Here is an 8,195-nt window from a genome sequence, read left to right on the forward strand (position 1 = left end):
ACCTACTGAAATACAAAATACAGTTCTCCAGAAGATCCATGCTTTTAGAGTGGAGCTGCCATCTGAAATCAGGGAACAGGATGGTGTCACACAGAGATTTTGTCAGGAGTGTGTTCTGTCACTGGCCAGGGCTGAAGGAGCATTCCCAGATCTCTCCTGTACTCCCTGAGCTCATTGTAATTGGAGCAGAGCTCTGGGAGCTCTTATGCCTCTCTAGGTTAATGAATTTGGTACCTTTCAAACCCCTGCACCTTTCCTGGCCTAGAAAAATTCAGGGGTTTTTTGGAGTGAGGCCCCAGCCCCTGCTGAGCTGCAGTGACAGGAGCAGAGTGGGGCAGTCACACCTCCAGTGGGATCCTTGGGCAGTGGTGGTGGAATGCCTGGGGCTGGTGCAGGAGGATTGAGTTTCCTTCAGCTGGGAATGCCAGGATTTGTTGCTCACATCATGCCCTGAGCCTAGCACAGCTCTCAGGGTGGAATCCAAAAGAGAACAGTAATTTTAAAAACTATCTGATTCACTTTGTGAAACAAAAGTAAATGTAAATGTGTAATTTCCTTATTTTTGGGACCAAAGATGATTTTAGTATTGTACAGTATATACTTTCTAAAAAATGTTAAGCACTTATTGCTCTGCAGAGACATTATTTACCATTTGGATTATATAGAAGGGAAATAAAGTAGCTGTGAGAGACTACATTTGAAATATTAAGATCATTTGATGTATACATGGTTCATTTCCCCTGACTTAATTTTACACAGTGTATTGGAGACGTACTCTTTAAAGTCTGTTACCTAAACTGCAGTCACACAAAGGAAGAAAAGAGGGTGGAAAGTTTAATTTTTTTTTTAAACTTGCTTAGAAAAGTGGCATTAAATTGCTTCTCTCAGCCAGTTATTCTTGCTTGTAATTGCTAGCACATAGGGGTAATTTCTTTTAGTCCTTAAGGGTGCTGTTTAGCTCCATTAAAGGGACACAAACCCCACTGTAAATAGAACTAAATTAAAGCAAACAGTTGAACGTGGTAGGAACAGGATGCTTGAAACAGCGATGGTTTGGATGAGTCCCCTTTGGTCAAAGACAGCCCTTAAACCTGGAATCTTTGTGTATTTCTGGGTGTAGAAATTACGAGATTCTGCAGCCTGTGCACAGACATCAGAATGTTGACCAGTAAGCTGTGGCTGGAGCAGCAGCCTGGGAACTGTTTCTCAGTGCTGGCAGAGTTGCCTCTCCCTGCTCAGGTTTGTCAGCCTCAGCTGAAGTTTGTGCCACATCCTTGTGCTGTGCAAACAGCCCCAGCAGGAGCTCCTAAAGCCACAGAGGAACTCACTTATGTGTCTGAGTAAAGCCAATTCCTTCTTCCTCTCCACCTTTTCCTTTCATTTGGAATATTCGTGCCTCATGGATCGAATGCTTTAATATTTAATTCTTGCTGAGCCTTGTTTGTTGGGCTGTGTAGTGTCTTCTGCAGTGCCAGGAAGATCAGAATGTGTCCAACAGCCCTTTATTTCAGCTGTGGTGCTCTTCCTTTTCCTCATGGCTTAGGAGGCTGGGGCTGGGTGTTCTTTCCCGTGGGGCTGTGGAAAGCTGGTGCTGGTGTGAGATTCCTGGTAGGAGCCACGAGTGATCTTCCTGTGCCTTCTGAGAGACAGGCCCTGGCTCCAGAGATCTGAGATGTCCGTCAGTGCTGCTCACTGGATTCAGGAGCACAGCATCAGCAAAGACTTGTGCCTTGGCAGCAGCTCCTCATAAGCCTTTCAGTTATAAGGTGTTTTTTCCATGGGATTTCAGTAAAGGGGCAGCAAATGTTGCTCCTTTATTGGCTTTGTCACGTGTTGCAACAAACACTTCCTCGTGTCTGTTTGTCAGTCTGTCTCATGGCACCTCTGGCGTTGTTTCACCTCTCTGCATTTCATTGCTGCTTCTGAAAAGAGGAGGGGAAGGTTCCCACCCTTCCCTTAGGCAGTAGTTTATTCCCCCCCAAGTGACTTGTTCTGTCCCGGGTTGCTGATTGTCCCCTCCCAGCAGGGCAGGATCAGTGGCGGTTCATGGAGTGCTGTGGACCCAGCAGCAGAGTGGATCTGCTGCAGGCTGCACTGGACTCTTCTGAGTCAGTTAACCACCAGCTTTTCAGGAGCTTTAAAGTCCCTAAATGAATTTGGTATTTGTCACCTCTCTGCTGTTTTGGGGAGGTGTGCAGGCACAGCAAATGCTTACATAATCTGTGGCTTTATTAATGCAATCCTTTCTTCCTCCCTCTTCCTTAGACCTCTTTCTGTATCTGTTATTTTCTTGTCTCATGTCAACTTTGTAATTATTTCTACTTTTTGTGAGGGGGAAAAAAACTCACCAAAAATCTAAAATAAGCAAGAATAACAGTTTTAGGGCATAATTAAAAAATGAAACCAAAATTAATAGCATTTCATGTAGTGTAGGAAATAATATCCTCTGTCCTACTCAGCTGGGATACTGAACAGCTTTGTCTATAGAGGAGCATTAGGAACAGTTCCTGTCCTGAAAGCTCTGGAGCTAAAAACCTTCAGCAGGCATTCAGGGTAATGAAAAGGCACAGTCTGATAAGAAACTGGAGATGTGACAAAGACGCTTGACAAACCAGAGCTTTCAAAGTGAGATATGAACAGTGAGAACCCACAGTGGCCACAGCAGCCGTGGTGATCTCAGGGGGGCTGGAAAGGCTGGGGTTGTCCAGGCTCAGCTTCCAGAAGGTCCACGGGGAGATCAGGCTGGTCCCTGCTCAGTCCCATGGGAAGGAGTAAAGCCAATGTCTGGCACCTGAAAATCGGGTATTTGAGTCATATTTTGTTATTTGTAGCATGAAGTAATGGCTGTTCATTGTCTGGAGGGCCAGCAAAGCTCAGAACTACTGTGCAGATAGAGGTGTTCTGTGTGTGAGTTTTAATGGGAACAAAAGCAGTACAAAAAATCAGTACAAAAATGCATGGAATGTGTGAAAATACTTCGTAGAAGTTATGCCGTGTTCCTCTCTTTATTTTGACAGAGGGAGTTGGTTAAAATGAATTTAAACAAATACTCAGGAAACCTCTGAATGACATTTTAGAGGGTTTTCCTGGTATATTATTTTCCCTGTCATCCACTTGGCCACCTTGATAGATTTGCTTGACCAAGTAAGTCAGAGTGGTACTGTCCAACCTGAAAGGGTTCCCTTGTTTTCATCTTTTTTTTTTTTTTTTTTTTTTTGTGTTGTATTTTAAAAATCTGTCTATAATTTAACCATTTGTATGCTAAAAATAACCTTTAAAAAATCTGCTTACACTGTGATTTCTGGTAGCCTTTAATTTAGAGTATACAACACAATCTAATTTTCTTTTGGGATATGCCGCTTTCAGAAGTGTTCTTATATATGCCCAGAAATGAAAGTTGTCTATTTATCATAGGAATGTAATTAGATAAAGTAACCTATCCAGAATTCCAGTGCAGCTCTTTCATATGTGCTGGATGGACGAGTTAGTGAAATTGTCTTTTAATCTCTATGGTTTAATAAATATTTTTTTTTATAACTAGCCACAGATATTCCTTTTTAAATTATACTTGGCAAACAGAAGATATTTAATTTTATATACAATATACATAGTTACCTTGATTGACATATTTATAACATAGAGCTTTGTGTTTACTATGAAGGTTTTATCTGTACCCCGCGGACTTCATGGGTAAAACTTTAAAAAGCCAGTTAGCATTTATGGAAGAATATGGGAACTTTCTTCATGGCTTCAAAATGAGGACATAAGAGGATTTAAAAGGCAATAGCCAGATTGTTTTACAGAGTATCTGGGGGGGTTCTTATTTTTTGATTGGGGCTGGTCCCTGCAGCTATTTTAATAACATCTGGATGTGAGTAACAGAATGGAATATGAGCATCTGCCTCCTCTGACTGTCACAGGCTGTTGTCTAGAGCACAGGAAATTTCAGGGTATTGTATTGTTTTGCTTCGGACAAATGTCTCAATAGACATATTTAATTAAAACCTTCATGTGTGTGAAAGAAAACATCCTCTCTTAACTAGGCTGATTTATCACTTTTGGTACCCTTTTAATCCCAAAAATAGTGTTGTCTAAATATTTTTAGTGATGTTCCAGTTATCCTGCTATTTGCAGGTTAAGGTGGTCCTGGCTAGAACCCTTTTATTACAACAATTGCTACCTTCATTTTTCTACTGTTTCTACTTTAATCTTGAATGTTTACCAGTTTCTATTGTCGGATCTTGTGGAGGGAGAGTGTCTTAGCACTACAGCTCATCCAGCTTTAACTCATACATCACAGTCCTGGAGTAAGAAAATATTTTGAATTATATATTGTGGCCAATTTATTGCATTTTAAAATTATTTCTATACTTTAGACACAACATTTATGACATAATAGGATGAATGACTTAGCTAATCATTGTATCTGTCTAGACTTACTCTCTTCTGTGTTAGTGTCATTTTGAAACTATTTGTATATGTTGAAGTTTGTAAGGGTTCAGGAACCCACAATAAAATAGTAAAGTATGTATTTATTTCTCATTATAATGCTCGATTTTGATTTGGAAGTTGACACTTTGTATGTCTTTTCACAGAATTGTAAACAAATACCGAAAAACTGCTTCACCTAGGGTGCCTTCCATGTGTGGTACAAACACTTGTCATTCACAGGAATAGAGATGTAAATTTATTAATCCAGTAAACACTATTTTTGTAATGTGAGTCACTAACGTAGCTCTGGCCTTGTTGTGCTTTGTTCTCACCAACACCCGGTTTATGGCTGCTGTGGTCACTGCCTTCCCTCCCTGTGTGCACTAAATCTGACCCCTGGGGAATCACAGGTTGTGTCTCCTTTGCTCTGCCTTCAGGTGCCCTCTGAGCACATGTCTGGTGCTCCGGATTCCCTTCCTTGGGCCTTGTGGAGGGATGCTCCATGTGGGTTGTCTGTGTTCTCAGGGCTGACTCTGGCTCCTCTAGACAGGCTCTGCAGCCCAGTCCAAACATTCCAGTTCTAGCTCATCATTCATGTCTTACAGCTTCTGAGGAGGGAGCATCCATGCCTGACCAAAAGACTTTATCCATCTGGGTTACAGGTGCTGTATTGACAAGTTTGTAATTGCAAACAGCCCAGAGGTATTATGGAAATACCAGGTTAGAATTCCATTCAGGCTGAGCAAAGGAGACACCATTTTCCTTTTATCATGAGCACAAGTCTGTTGTGCAATACTCTTGGTACTTTGCTTTTGGAACAAAACCCTGCAATGTTCTGTCCTGGAGAAGCTTTGGTGCATTCCTTGGTGCTGGGGCAGCTCCTGGCTGTTGTCCTGCTCTGGGCGGTGCCCCCTGGCCCCAGGGGCTGCAGGCCGGGGCTCTCCTGAGCACAGATCCTGTGCTGTCTTCCCGAAACTGGAGAGTTCCGGGAGGCAGCACATTCCCCTGGGGACAGGTCACAGCCCTGGAGGATTTCCCATTGTTTGCTGAGCTTTCGATTCTGCAGAGCCCCGAGCCCGGTGCTGCAGCTGCTGCTCCAAGGTGGAGCCTCTAGCTGGGAGCACCTTCCTGCCGTGCCCACGGCTGGAAATCACTGCTGGCACAGCAGCAGCTGCCAGCTCTGGGTGGGAAAGGTGTCCTGGGAATGCTTGGCCAAGCTCAAAGGCAAGGTACTCTACAAGAAAACAACCTCCAGCTTGTTTCTACAGCAGTAACCATCTTTCAGTTGTTGTGTTCTTTCTGTTGGTGTCTGTGCTAATCAAAAAACACAAGCTGAAGAATTGTGAAGTTCTGCAATACACAAAGCAGTCTTTGTTTTAAAAATCCATGCTGTTGCATCATAATTTAAGTGGTGTATTTATCAGTTTTAAATGCCATTTTGCTTTTCCAGTCTTTTGTATATGGGCACAATGCTTTTTGTAATTTTTTTTTTTAATTTAGTTGTCTTTCTGTCCTTTCTGGTACGAGAAGATTTGATCTCTCTGGGTTTTCATGGTACTCTTCTGATCATTCTTCATAGTGGTAAAAATCTGTATTTTTGTATGTAGGAGAAATGGTAGTTTTCTAACACTTAGCTCAATCAATATAGTACGGAATCATTTGTGAAGGACTTCCTGTTTAATAAATGGACATATTAAAGTACTAAAACAGTATCTTCATCTGTAAACGTGGCCTGGGCTGGGGTGATTTTCTTCCCAGTGGCTGGTGTGGGGATGTTTTGGATGTGTGTTGATAATTCAGAGATGTTTTTGTTCTGGCTGAGCTCATCCAAGGCTTTTCCTGCTCCTTGTGCTGCCACGCTGGGGAGGGGCTGGGGGTGCCAGGGAGGCTGGGGGGACACAGCCAGGACAGGTGACCCCAGCTGATCACAGGGGTACCCCACACCTTATGGCATCAGTGTGTGAAGGGGGGAAGAAGGAGGAAGGGGGAATGTTTGGAGTGATGGTGTTTGTCTTCCCAAGCCACCCTTCCAGGGGATGTGGCCCTGCTCTCCTGGAGGTGCTGAACACCTGCCTGCCCAGGGGAATTCCTTCCTTGTTTTGCTTTGCTTGTGTGCACTGCTTTTGCTTTCCCTATTAAATTGTCGTTATCTCAACACAGGAATTTTCTCACTTTTCCCCTCCTCATTCTCTGCCTCATCCCACTGAGAGAGCAAATCCAGAGTGGGGCTGGGAGTGAAAACACCCCCAGAGGCAGCAGAACCCCTGAGGGCAGCGCTGGAGCATTCCTGGGTTCATAACCTGGGTTCAGCCAGGCAGCAGCAAAATACCTTTTGTGTGTGGGACAGCGTGGGGGAGACACGCCCAGCAGGGCAGCGCTGGCTGGGGCTGTCCTTGGGACACTCCTGGGGGCAGGAGTCAATCCCGGGAGAGGCCTTGGGGAGAGGGCAATGGAGCAGAGAGAAGGCGGGACTGCTCTGCTGCTTCTGGTGGAATTGCTCTTGGGGTGGTTGTGGTGCGCTGCCATGGGCTGCAGTGCTCCATCCTGGGCTCTGCAGCTGCCCATTTGAGAATGGAAAGGGATTTGGGGGCTGAAGTGCCCCAAGGAGTGGGGTAATACTCTGCTGCCTCACGGGCTGGGGCTTGCAAGTGATGCTGTGGGACTTTTGCTTTCCAGGTGCTTTAGGCACGAGGTGGAAGCACCGAGTCAATACAGAGGAGACCTGTGGAAAGGCACGGAGGGACGGGTGAGTTTGTGAAGAGATTTGGGAACGTTGATGCTGCACTCAGAACACTGGGGAGGGATCGGGGGCGTGTGGGGAGGGGGCACATGTGGTGGCGCAAGGGAAGGATTCCCTGAGGGAGCCAGAGGCTCTTACAAGAGGCTGGTTCATTCTGCCTGTGTGGGGCTGTCAGCAGCACTGTACCGTTACCCAGGTGCTTGTCTGCTTACCCAGGTGTGGCATTATCCTGGTGCTCCTGGTCAGGAGAAGCTTCACCAGCTGTCAAATTAAACAAACAAAAATATGTTGTCTAACTTTCAGATACTGCGTCTTCCTTCAGTCTCCGGGGAAGACTGTAATTAATTTATTCATGGATCAGGATAACAAAATGTGATGGGCTATGTCCAAAATCCATAAAAGAAAAGGACAAGTATTTCCTGGCGAAAATTAATGTTGGAATCTGTATTTTCCTCTTCACGGAAATAGAGTTTAAATTTGACTTATTTTAAAAAAACAACCAAAACCAACCAACAAACCCCCACAAAAGCAATAGCAATAAAAAACCAAACCAACCAACAAAAAAAAAATCATAATCCCTAACAACCCCTAACAACCAAAAACCTCCACCCAAACTCCTCATCTCCAAACCCCAAACAAAACCACACTTAAATTTTCTGTTTTACTTTCTGACCTGGAAGGTTTACAAAACACTGAACACTGAATTCTTCCAGGAAAGGAGTGTCCTAGGGTGACTGGCTGTGTCGCAGTGTGGATTTTTTGATGCATTCCTGTTAATTTATTCCTGACTTTTTAAAGCTCCTGACTTTTAAGCCAATACTCCATGCAAAAAAGTGTCTCAAGCATCTTGTAACAAGATTCACATTCTCACTGCTTACCTAAATTTCTTCTGCTTCCTTGATATATCTTCTCTCAGAGCATTAAAGGATGGATGGCCAGGTGGGGCTGCTGTGCCTGTGCTGCCACATGTGGCATTGCCCTTTGAGGGCAGTTTGTCCCCTGATGCAAATCTGGGGTGAAGCCA

Source organism: Zosterops lateralis (genome assembly GCF_965231275.1).
Source record: "Zosterops lateralis genome assembly, chromosome: 12".
NCBI classification, from domain to species: Eukaryota; Metazoa; Chordata; class Aves; order Passeriformes; family Zosteropidae; genus Zosterops; species Zosterops lateralis.